Source organism: Mastigoproctus giganteus, chromosome 6 (genome assembly GCF_048544385.1).
Source record: "Mastigoproctus giganteus isolate SK-2022 chromosome 6, ASM4854438v1, whole genome shotgun sequence".
NCBI lineage: Eukaryota > Metazoa > Arthropoda > Arachnida > Uropygi > Thelyphonidae > Mastigoproctus > Mastigoproctus giganteus.
Genome location: NC_143580.1, coordinates 152,667,725 through 152,681,474, shown reverse-complemented (window position 1 = coordinate 152,681,474; position 13,750 = coordinate 152,667,725). Strand labels below are relative to the sequence as shown.

Sequence of the window (13,750 nt, the reverse complement as noted above, 5' to 3'; positions counted from 1 at the left end):
CCTGTTGGAAGCAAAACGAGATGTTCATTTTTCAGAATGTCAGATAAATTTTTGCACCATCCATTACAGATGTTATCACTAGCATTTGAACTTTTCTCCACAAATGCATTGAAAAATGATATACAGTTGAAGATTTTTATAGTAACTCTCTTTTTAACATTTCTGCACATCGCAACACCCATGTGGTAGGTTCCAGCTGATTTCCCATAAACCTAAAGCTATTTTACATTCATATTTTTAAGAATTTAAGGCCACTCATTCCCCAAAGTGAAACAGATTTCCTCGAGGTGTCTTGCAGACATGTGTTGTCTGCCAGACACCATAAGTTTTCCATGCTGGATGGTCAGGAATAGATTTAATTTTAGATATACAGGGTGTCTCAAAAATATTGGTACAAACGTTTAGGGGAGGTAGGTAACATCTAAAGGAATGTGAATCGCATAGGAACCCATAACCGGAAACATCACGGGAAAGTAGTAGCAGAGGCACAAGAAGCAGAAATGACACAAGACAGTAATTAGTGGCAAACATTTATTTGACATAATATTAACAATGGAGTACGAGATGGATGCATTTCATGAAGTTACAACAGATGCTCAAAGGTTCCACCATGAGACGCGATGCATGCATGACACCGACGCAGCATGGATTGGCGGACAAGGTCGAACACACCTGGAGTTTCTTTGACAGTAGCAGCAGCGCAGACGAGTCTCCCCACGAGATCCATTTCAGTCTCCACAGGCGATTCATACATGATAGATTTTAGGGCCTCCACAGAAAGAAATCAAGGCTCAATAAATCAGGTGAGCGTGGGGGCCAGGCAATGGGTCCGCCACGGCCAATCCATCGATGACCAAAACGCCTGTTCAAATGGTCATGAACACACTTTCCATAATGGGCAGGCGCCCCGTCATGTTGAAACCAAATGTTGTGTCTCACATTTGCTGGAACATCGTCAAGTAACCCTGGCAGAACTTGTTCAAGAAAGATCCAATATTTAGCAAAGTTCATGCGGGATGGTAACAGGTATGGGCCGACTAAGCAGTCACCGACCATACCTGCCCACACATTTATTGCGAAGCGATGTTATGCCGCATGGGGGCGCACACTGTGTTGGCCCTCTGCCAGCTCACAGTTCATATATCGATGCATGCTCTTCGCGCGGAAACTCCTGCTTGAATGAGTAAACCAGAAATTTTCCCTCTCGCGAACTGATGAACAGCGCCGTGTACCAACTTACGGTGACATTTCCGGTTATGGGTTCCTATGTGATTCACATTCCTTTAGATGTTACCTACCTCCCCTAAACATTTGTACCAATATTTTTATGACACCCTGTATAGTAGGTTTTTCCACTTAAGTTGTAATGTTGATTTGTATACTCCTGCACAAACTTTATACTTGTGATGCATGTTCCTACGCTTGTAATGTTGATTTGTATGCTCCTACACATACTCATGATATGCTCTTAAAGCTATGCATAATCTGCTGAGATGAATGGGATCTACCCATTTCAAAATACTTGATTGTGCTGAACAGTAGAAGGGTGCACCATAATACAGATGAGACCTTACTAATGATCAAGACGCCTCCGTAGCCAGGTGGGCAGGAGCAGCAGTGCATAGCACACGCTTCTTGATTAGACTGGGGTTCAAGCCTGGGACCAACAAATACGGAGGATGCGGAAAGGTCAGGGAATGACCATCGCATATCCCCGGAGCAATATGGCCTTAGTTGCTAATGCTCCTAAAAACCAAATAACAACAACTAATGATCAATACAAGCATACTAGAGTGCTTTGATTGGCTTCCCACACTGTTGCCAATAAGACTCTCAGAATATTGAGTTTCTTCTGGAATATCACCCATCTTGATTTTTGGGTTCGAGGTTACAAACTGTGCAAATGAAGAATTTCAAGCTCTTGGAAATGAATAAATTTTTTGGAAAATTATTTCATTTTTTTTTACTTAATGTATTGAATTGTGTTCAATAAATAACTTAATAGTCCTAGTCACATTTGTTAACACGTTTTTAAATTTAGTTAGAAATTTTATAAGTTATGACAATATTTCTTACAGCTTTTGTATTGGTGATTTAGTGAAAATACCTTATCACATACTAGTAGTATAGTATGTAGTCTTGGAATTTAAGGGTTTTAATTGTGGTAGATAAGTAGCTTAAAGGTTCTAATCACGTAGATTGACATATTTTTTTTTTGTTTTAGCTATTAAATTTTATTTTCAGTAAGGCTATAACTAATTTAAAACTCTAGAAACATAACAATATAGTGTAATACATATAACGTAAACTTGATAATGTAATAACTATTATTGCATGTATCAGTTTAGGGGAGTTAAGTATTATTGCATCTATCAGTTTAGGGTGTATTCTCAAATTAAACTGAATTTAAACAAAAATCACACCTCAGAGTCGAGTAGCAAAATCAAGAAACTCAAAGTATCAGGATTGCTGTGACTCAGGGGAGGTGTTATTGTTATTTGGTTTTTTTTTTTAGGAGCATTAGCAACTATGGCCATATTGCTCCGGGATATGCGGTGGTCATTCCCTGACCTTTCCGCATCCTCCGTATTTGGTGGTGACGGGCTTGAACCCCGGTCTAATCACGAAGCGTGTGCTACGCACTGCTGCTCCTTCCCACGACTCAGGGGAGAACTGAAGGGGACAGTTCTCCTACAAATCACTATTTTATGAAATGTGCTGCATATTTGCAGACTACCCGGAATGGGACATGATACAGCCAAGGAGAAAGATTTCTTTGTGTGTGTTTCTGTTCAGTGAAAAGAGTGTGAGGAAATCAGGTGTGAACTCAGCATTCTGATGGGCATTTATGAGAGATTGAAGAATAAGGTGATGTCCTTGAAGAAATTAAAACAGAGAGCAATAAAGCTGCCCAACTCAACAACACAGCTTACTTTTGTGCATCAGGCAACACAGTGGCAATCCAAAAAACAGATTGCACTGGTCCTACATTTTTTTTTTTTTTTTTTTGTTTTGGTAGTTGTTGGCGCATCGGCTTCTGTGGCCATATTGCACCTCCCAAGGTTTTTGCAGTACTTTGATCCAAGCCTGAGGCGGGAATCGAACCCGCGACCTTTGGGTTACCGGGCAGGTACTTTACCCACTCGGCTAGCCCGGTCGGCTTGGTCCTACAGGATGTGGTGACATCCTGTAGGACCATTATTGGTGACACAACATCACAAAAGGTGATATCGCTGTACACATCTGGTACTAAGGATATTAAGAGTAGGAGATTTGAGCACTTAACAAATACAGTGCAAAGTCATGAGTTAGGATTAAATTGGAAAGTTCCTACAAATCTGTTCAGACATACTGAGAGACTTGTCAATCAATTTAGCCCTGGGGAGACTGTTCAAGCCTCATGGGATAGAATTTTTCTCAGCGTAGCCTCTGCTTGTTAACAGGTGATAGGATATGCTTAAATAGAAGGGAGTACAAAAATGTCTGCTGATGCTATTGAGACAGTGTTAGGTTGGTCAGAAAACTGACAGCTTTTTGGGGGGATATATTGACTAATAGATTAACTAGAGCCATAAGTAGAAGTAAAAGTGATTCTTGCACTGCTGCTATTGGAACATGCAGCCTAATGTCCAGGTGTTGAGGATTTCAAACCATGCTGTGAGCTCTCGTGGAACAAGTAAATAAATGGGCTCATCAAATGCCAAAATTGTGGAGGTATCAGAGGTATCATATAGACATAAGAGATGCAGAATTTGAATATGGGGAGTAAAATGTGTGTACAGAAAAGACAGATAGAATGGAGGGAGTTATGCTCTTAGTTAAGAAGCATATTAAATCTAAGAAAGTGCACCCAGTCGACATGGGTGGCCAGTGCAATGTTCAGGCAGTTTTGTGAGATATAAGCACTGAGAGAATGAAAATGACAAGAGAAGCATGTTATAGGCCAAATGATTGTGATGAATATAACAAACTATACAAAGAAATATAGTGAGCCAGTAAATCAAATGTCTTATAATTGGCAAATTTTAACTTTCCAGATATTGACTGGAACTTGTGGGATGTTGCCTCACATGTTAGCAAGACTTTTGTAGCTTAACTGGATAAATGTTTTCTGTAGCAGCATATTAGAGAAACAACAAGAGAAAGCAATACTCTTGATTCACTATCAGCAGTGATTCTTATGCATTAAGAATCTGCAGGTAAAAGACCCACTGTGTGAGAGTGATCACTACTGATTGGGATTAACTAAAAGGCATAACTAACATAACTGTCAAAGGTAAGGAAGAGCTTTTGCTTTTGTAAGGGTGACTACAGTGATCGCAAATAATTTAGCATCTGTACAGTGGGGCAATCTGATGATGTTATGAACAGCAAATTCTAAATGGGAAGCATTCAGAGAAGTAATCATAGAAGCTACTAGACTTTTCATACTAAGAAATACTGTTCCATGCTTAGACCTGAAGGTCTGTCAGATGAACTGATGATACTTTTGTCAGAGAATAAAAATGAATGGGATGCCTATAAATTATCAGGTGATACAGAAGCCAATGATAGAGGTAAACTAGTCTGTGATCAAGTGACAAAGGACGTTAGGCAAGCTAAGGCAGATTACAAGGAGTCTCTGACAAAGAATGCAAAGAAAAGCAGCAAAGACTTTTTTATTTACATTAACAGTAGAAGGAAGAGGTAGAATCACAATGGTCCACTTGACATCCAGTTTAGCATTAGCATTAATAAAAGCACATGATGCAAGAAAGCAAGCTTATATAGCATCAGCCAAAAAAACAAAAAAAATACTTCTAATTTCACCCATCCACTCGCTCCAAATGTTTGTCTAGTTCCATTGATAAGTGCTGTACTGAATGATTGAATGTTTGTCTAGTTCCACTGAAGTGCTGTACAATATCCCATTGATAAGTGCTGTACTGAATGACTTTGAACAGTGTCTATAAAGTTATAATGTCTCCTTTAGTTGAAGAGATGAATGGTCTTCAATTTCTGTTATGCAAGAGAACAGCTTTCAGATACCATGAGGAGTTTATAAATAGGTGCCATTCAGATGTAATGTGTACTTATAATAATTTCCTAAAAACTCCATGATATCCATTGATATCACAGCAGTTTAGTCTCAAGGCAAGAAATTTAGCTTTATGTTTGGAGAGGGCTAGATCTCTAATGAGGCCATTAACAAATGGAGCTGTTTACCCAAGAACATCTTGGGTACACAGTTCTTAGTCTAATGTCTTTTCATTGGGTGAATAATTAGGATCAGCTGAAGGTGTCAGTTCTCCACCAATAACACCTTCATCACATTCCATTTCTTCTTCTAAAGAAGCAAGTCCATGGCCACGGAGGCACCAAAATTGGCATACTGTCATTGTAAGGGATTAGTCTCATTGCTCACTCCATGTTTTGATAAACAATCTTTTGCTATTTTTTACAGAGAATCCAGTTACATTTACATTATAAAAGTAATAATCGCCATCATGATCTTTTGGCTTCGTCCCTATCATATCTCAAAAGGCACTGTACAACTGGTCACATAATCCATTCAAACAAGTGGTGGTACAAATAATGTTATGGCTATGCCTTATTCTGGTTACCTAGAGGACAACAAAGTATAACTGGTAGATTTTGCAAATATCTGTCTGGACTATATGCTGTTGTGATTTGTGATTTAGTTAGAAAAGAGCAATAGAGAAGAATTTGTTTGGGATGATTTTTAAACTTTCAAGTCATTAGCATTAGTAGTGGCATACAATGCAATAAAGCAAGCTTATATAAGCAAGCTTGGCAAATGAAGTTTAACATTGACAAATGTAAAGTACTAAATACGGGAAACAGCAAAGTATCAACTCTGTGGTACTACACTGACAGTGGTAGAGAATGAAAAGGACCTGGGGGGTAATTGTGCAGGCAGATATGAAGTTCTCTGAGTAGTGCAGATGAGCTGGAAGAGTAGCTCATGGTGTCTTGTCAATGATATACAGGAATTTTTCTAGCAAGGATAAGGAGGTGATTATTCCCTTGTATAAGGCAATGGTCAGCCCACACCTTGAGTACTGTATACAGGTCTAGAGGCCTCATTTCAAGAAGGATGTAGAGCTGCTTGAAGAGAGAAGGGCAACAAGATTAGTGAATGGAACAAAGGGTTGCTCTTATGAAGAAAGGCTTAAGTTTTGCAAATTACAGTGTCTGGAGACTAGGCACCGGCAAGGTGATCTGATAGAGGTGTACAAAGCCTTGAATGGTTTGAGCATTCTCAATGCTGATGGGATTCTTCCTCTTGCTCAGAATAATCACCTGAGAGGGCATAAATTCAAATTGAGGAAAGACAGATGTAGGATAGATGTGCGGAAATTTGCCTTTAGCCAGCGGGTAGTTGGTTGGTGGAACAGACTTCCATCCCTTGTTGTGGAAGTTGATAGCCTAAATAAATTTATGGCTCAGCTGGACAGGTGTTTTGAACGAACGGAGGGGTGAAGTGGAAGTTTTTTTTTTTTTTTTTTTTTGGCTGATGCTGCATAAGCTTGATTTCTTGCATCATATGGCTCTGCTAATGCTAATATAGCATCAGCCAAAAAAAAAAAAAAAAAAAACCTTCCCATTTCACCCATCCATTAACTCCAAATATTTATCTAGTTCTGCCTTAAATTTATTCAAGTGGTCAACTTCTACAATGACAGATGGAAGTTTGTTCCAGCAATCAACCACTGGCTAAAGCCAAATTTCCACACATCTATTCTATAACTATCTTTCTTCAATTTGAATTTTTGTCCCCTCTGGCAACTAAACTGGGCAAGAGGAAGAATCACATCAGCATTGAGCCTGCTCAAACCATTCAAGGCCTTATACATCTCAATCAGACTCACCTTGCAGGTGCCTAGTCTCCAGACAATGCAATTTGCAGAACTTAAGTCTTTCTTTGTAAGAGCAACCCTTTGATCCATTTGCCAATCTCACTGCCCTTCTCTGTACTCGTTCAAGCAGCTAATCCTTCCTAAAATGAGGCCTCCAGACCTGTATACAGTACTCAAGATGTGGCCTGACCATTGCCTTGTACAAGGAGATAATCACCTCCTTATCCCTATTAGAAAAATTCCTGTAAATCATTGACAAGATGCCTTGAGCTACTCTTACAGACTGTCTGCACTGCTTAGGAAACTTCATATCTGAGTGCATAATTACTCCCAGGTCTTTTTCAATCTCTACCACCCTGAGTGGTAGAGATTGGTCACTCACACACTAACAAGGCTTTTGTGAATTTATTGGATGATTGTTTTCTATAGCAAAATCTTTGGGAGGCAACTAAAGGGAGCAATACTCTTGATCTGATTATTAGTAGTGATACTTCATGCATTAACAATCTGCAGATAAAAGAACCACTAGGTGGCAGTGATCACAGTGTGCTGAAGTGGGATTTACTCAGAGGTAAATACCATCAGGTGTAAAGGGAAGGGTTTTTGATTTCGTAAAGGTGACTATTTAAATACTATATACAGTATTTAAATTCTATATGGTGGGACCAACTGATGATGTTACCAACAGCAAATTCAAAATGGGAAGCATTCAAAGAATTAATCTTGGAAAATACTAGGCTTTTCATACCAACTAAGAAATAGTTCAAGGTTTAGGCCTAAATGGATGTCAGATAAACTAATGAGACATGTGGCAGAGAAGAAAAATGCATGGAATACATATAAATTAACAGGTGACACGGAAGCCTATGATAGATATAAGCTTGTCTGTAACCTAGTCACAGAGGAGGTTAGGCAGGGAAAGGCAGATTACGAGATATATTTGGCAATGGATGTAAGAAAAGAGTTATTTATTAAAAGAGTTATATAAACAGCAAAGAGTTATTTATTTATTTAAACTCTAGAAGGAAGGGGATGAATCAGATTGGTCCACTTGATATAGAAGGTTCAACTGTTGATGATCCTGCTCAGGTAGCTAACAAACTAATTGAGTATTTTGCCTCTACATTCACACATGAGGAGTTATTCAGGGAGGGGGAATGCCACAGGTAAATTAAACTCAGGCAGTGAGCTAGATGATTTTCTAATAACTGAGAGCAAAGTGGAGGAGAATTTGTTGAAGATAAACATAAGAAAGGCACCTGGGGTGAATGGAATCTATCCAGTTGTATTAAAGGAGACAGCAAAAGAAGTAAGAAAACCCTTAGCCATAATTATGAGTGCTTACTTGGACTCAGGGGAGGTACCAATGGACTGGAGATGTGCAAATCACCCAAATTCATAAAGGAGGATCAAAGGGCAACAAAAGTAATTACAGACCTGTTAGTTTAACTTCTGTTCCAGGAAAATTAATGGAGGCACTGGTTAAAGAAGCAATGCAGGATCATCTAGACAAGACTTCAGTTATAGCTCAGACACAGCATGAGTTTGTTAAGGGGAAGTCTTGTCTGGCAATTTGATTGCATACTATGATGTGGTCACAAAGGAGCTGGATGCAAAGAATAATTTTGATATCGTATATCTTAGAAAGTCTTTTGATACTGTTGCACATGGAAGACTGCTGCACAAATTGGAGCAGTGTGGCATTAGAGGAAAATTGCTACTATGGATAAAGGGATGGTTGAGTGGGAGAAGACAGAGAGTGGTAATTAATGGGCACTGCTCTTCGTGGACTAATGTTAATAGTGGAGTCCTCCTGGATTCAGTGTTGGGTCCATTGCTGTTTTTATTCATTAATGATATTAATGATGGTATATCAGGCTTAATATTCAAGTTTGCAGATAATACGAAGGTGAGCAGGGTTGTTAATAACACTAATGACAGTACACTGCTGAAACAGGATCTAGAAAAGTTGAGCAGATGGGCTGAGAGGTAACAACTGAAGTTTAAAATTGACATGTAAAAGTACTGCATATGGGAAGCAGTAACCCTAGATTAATGTATCAACTGTGTGGTACTACACTGACAGTGGTAGAGAATGAAAAGGACCTGGGGGTAATTGTGCAGGCAGATATGAAGTTTTACGAGCAGTGAAAACAGTCTGAAAGAGTAGCTCATGGTGTCCTGTCAATGATATACAGGATTTTTTCTAGCAGGAATAAAGAGGTGATTATCCCCCTTGTGTAAGGCAATGGTCAGGGCACACCTTGAGTACTGTGTACAGGTCTGGAGACGTCATTTTAAGAAGGATGTAGAGTTGCTGAAATGAGTACAGAGAAGGGCAACAAGATTAGTGAATGGAACAAAGGTTTGCTCTCTTATGAAGGAGGGCTTAATCTTTTCAAATTACAGTGTCTGGAGACTAGGCACCTGTGAGGTGATCTGATTGAGGTGTATAAAGCCCTGAATGGTTTGAGCATACTCAATGCTGATGGGATTCTTCCTCTTACTCAGAATAATTGCCTGAGAAGGCATAAATTCAAATTGAGGAAAGACTGTTGTTGTTGTTATTTGGTTTTTAGGAGCATTAGCAACTAAGGACCTATTGCTCCGGGAATATATGGTGGTCATTCCCTGGCCTTTCCGCATCCTCTGTATTTGGTGGTGACGGGCTCGAACCCCGGTCTAATCAAGAAGCGTGTGCTACGCACTGCTGCTCCTTCCCACCTGGCTACGGAGGCGCCTGAGGAAAGACTTTGTAGGATAGATGTGTGGAAGTTTGCCTTTAGCTAGGGGTGGTTGATTGCTGGAACAAACTTCCATCTGTCGTTGTAGAAGTTGATAGCTTAAACAGATTCATGGCAGATCTAGACAAACATTTGGAGCAAGTGGATTTGTGAAATGAAAAGGTCTTTTTTTTTTTTTTTTTTTGTGGATGATGCTATATTAGCATTAGCATTAGTAGAGGCATTTGATGCAAGAAAGCAAGCTTATGCAGCATCAGCCAAAAAAAAAAAAAAAAAAAAACCACTTCACCCCTCTGTTCGTTCAAAATACCTGTCCAGCTGAGCCTTAAACTTATTTAGGCTATCAACCTCCACCACAAGGGATGGAAGTCTGTTCCACCAACCAACCACGCACTGGCTAAAGGCAAATTTCCGCACGTCTATCCTACATCTGTCTTTTCTCAATTTGAATTTATGCCCTCTCAGGTGATTTTTCTGAGCTAGAGGAAGAATCCCATCAGCATTGAGCATGCTTAAACCATTCAAGGCTTTATACACCTCTATCAGATCACCTCGCTGGTGCCTAGTCTCCAGACACTGTAATTTGCAAAACTTAAGCCTTTCTTCGTAAGAGCACCCCTTTGTTCCATTCACTAATCTTGTTGCCCTTCTCTGTACTCGTTCCAGCAGCTCTACATCCTTCTTGAAATGAGGCCTCCAGACCTGTATACAGTACTCTAGGTGTGGCCTGACCATCGCCTTATACAATGGAATAATCACCTCCTTATCCCTGCTGGAAAAATTCCTGTATATCATTGACAATACTCCATGAGCTACTCTTGCAGCCCGTCTGCACTGCTCAGAGAACTTCATATCTGCCTGCACAACCACCCCCAAGTCCCTTTCATTCTCTACCACTGTCAGTGTTGTACCACAGAGTTGATACGTTGCTCTGGGGTTGCTGTTTCCCATGTGTAGTACTTTACATTTGTCAATGTTAAACTTCATTTGCCACCTCTCAGCCCATCTGCTCAACCTTTCCAGATCCTGTTGCAGCAGCATAGTGTCAGTAGTGTCCTTGACAACCCTGCCAACCTTTGTATCGTCTGCAAACTTGGACATTAAGCCCGATATACCATCATCAATATCATTTATAAATACAGAAAACAATAATGGACCCAACACTGAGCCCTGAGGGACTCCACTAATAACATCAACTCCACTAATAATATAAGCTTGCTTTCTTGCATCATGTGCCTTTACTAATGCCAATATTAGTATTAAGAGTGGTAAATGATGTAAGAAAGCAAGCTCATACAGCATCAACAAAAAAAAACCCTTCCCACATCACCTATGCATCTCTTCTAACAGTTTTTCAAACTCTTCCTTGAATTTGTTCAAACAACCCACCTTCTTTCTGAAGACAAACCTTCTGCAGTTTCAAATTTACCCCCTCATGTGTAGTCTGAGCAAGAGGAGGGATTCAATCAGCATTGAGCTTACTCAACCCATTCAAAGCCTTAAACACCTCAATCAGATCTTCTAGCTGGTCTCCAGGTACTGCAGTTTGCAGAACTGCAGCCTTTCCTGGTAACAGTATCCCTTTTGTTCCTTTTACTAATCTCGCTGCTCTTTTTTGCACCCATTCTAAAAGATCCACATCCTTCACAAAATGAGGCCTAACCCTGCATGCAGTATTCAAGATGCAGCCTGACCACTGCTTTATACAATGGGATAATCACCATTTTATCCCTGCTAGAAAAAATTCCTGTATATCATTGACAAAACCCAACAAACTGTCCTGGAAGCCTGTCTTCACTGCTCAGAGAACTTCGTATCTGACAGCAGAATTACTCAATGTCTGTTTCACTGTCCGTTGCTCTGAGTGTGGTAACACACAGTTGGTACTTTAATTTGATTAACATTAATTGGATTACTGCTCCTCACGTGACGTACCTTTTATCTTATACATCATCAGGCATCTCTCATATTGTGGAGTTATACTTCATAACTGTTTTGCCATCATTACATCACTAGGGTACCTACCCACCAACCAAAGAAGGGCCGAATAGCCCTGAAACGGTGCCATCTGGGTGGGGGTACCTGCTGAGAATAAGTAACAATAGTCTTCTCCGTTGGTGAAGCGTTACTTATTCGAAGTAGTGCAATATCATGGCAACTTGTTGCGAAGGTATTCACAATATGAGATATAACTTAAACGATGCTGCCTTTGCAAAAATTTGCTAATTCAGAGTTTAGCTGTGTACTAATATGATGCATTTGCACTAACTTGTATGTATTATTATTATTTGTTTTATTTTTATTGTTTATTTTTTTGGCTGGTGCATCATGAGTCATAGGTTTCCTTGCATTATGTGGCCATTGCTAATACTTTCATACAATAGTCACTTGGCATATCAAATTCATCAATGAATAATTCCAAATCAATGCTTATTTTTTATGAGATCTTAATTTTTTATTTTTATAAGCACAAAAAACTCAAAAACCACTATGAAAAATCCAATTTTGTATATTAAAAAATATTAAAAATACCTCTCCCCATGTACCTTACACATGTGCCTTTTATGACATTTTTTTAATGCCTGCATTCAGATGTTATCATCATTGTCAGTGAGCAAAATTTGAAAGAAACTAAATTCAAAACAGCTGCATGCCTTAGTGACTGGATTTTACAGAGAAGTTTACTCAGACAAAAACATCTTACACTAGTGCAAGTGAGCATTTTCGGTCACTTGCTTGAGGTAAAATATTTCACTGGCACATGTCTTTAATGAACATTAGAGGCCACCAATTTTAAATTCTAATTTTAAATTAATTATAATTAACTTATTTATAATTAATAATTAATATCGATAATTAATTATATGCAATAATTGGCTTTGTGAAATCTAACAAAAACTTTCCTTATTATTTATTTATTATTATTTTTTTTTTTTTCACAAACAAATTCTTCATCTTCATTAGAAAGAATTAATGATATAGATTGAAATTCAAACCAATAAAGAAAAAATACTAAAATTCATACTGACATGAGTTTAACAGATATTTTTATTTTCAAATTTAAGTTGTTTGGTTTATGGACCAAATATATACCAAAGTGACCACTGCTGGGTTAAGCTTTAATCATCATATAACAACAAAAAATCTATATTATTTTGATCCTGGGGGTGGAGGCTACAGCCCCTTTAGTACTGACCTGAGAGTACCTTCGTGTATAGCATATTCTTGGTGATTTTAACCATTTTTAATTTATTTCATTCTTAAAATAGCAGATGAAAGAAAAGTCCAAGTGATTGTGTAAATAAACTTGGCAAAAAGGCCACTATATTAAAAATGAAGAGATGTCTGATAATACTTAGTATAATTAAGATTATAATGACCATATTATACACTTTATGTTTAATAGGGACAATTATATTTGAATAATTATAATTATCAAATAGTTGATAATTATAATATTAATAATTTTAATTTTATTAATTTTAATATTTGTAAGGGTCTAATAAACTGATATCCAGTTTATTAGACCCTTACAAATATGCTATATTCATATCAGGTAGGCGCCTCCTTAGCCAGGTGGGAAGGAGCAGCAGTGCGTGCTCGAACCGGGGTTCGAGCCTGTCACCACCAAATACGGAAAGGTCAGAGAATGACCACCGCATATCTCGGAGCAATATGGCCTTAGTTGCTAATGCTTCTAAAAAAAAAAAAAAAAAAAAAAAACCAAATAACAATCATATCAGGTCAGGAACATTATCTGCTATTAAATCATTATATCTATGGTTAAAGTCAGCTTTGACTTAAGTCATTTTGACTTATAGGGCATTTCCTAGTAATAACTTGCTATAAAGCTGAAAACTGCCTGTAATTACATAATGAAATTTCACTGCAACTAACAAAATATTCCAACCCCTTGAAATTTGCTGAATTAATATTTTTACTGAATTTACTCAAAGGAATATTGTTTCTCTTCAATGCCTATTAAACGTGCACTGTCTTTGTTGCCTTGGGAACTTTTGGTACATCAGACTACAAAAACCCAGAATAACTGATGGTAAGTGTCTATTTCCTCCACCAAAGATTGGTTAACTACAGCCTGATTAATAGGTTTTAAAGAATTCCTTCAGTCTCCAACAAGATTCAAAA

The 13,750-nt window shown here is 38.4% G+C and overlaps 1 protein-coding gene across 5 annotated transcripts in view; it reads right to left on the bottom strand.

Moving 5' to 3' along the window:
* Positions 1-13,750, bottom strand: part of LOC150084661 (regulator of G protein signaling 7-like) — a 759,190-nt gene that overhangs the window by 312,721 nt on the left and 432,719 nt on the right. The gene's annotated exons all lie outside the window — the stretch shown is intronic.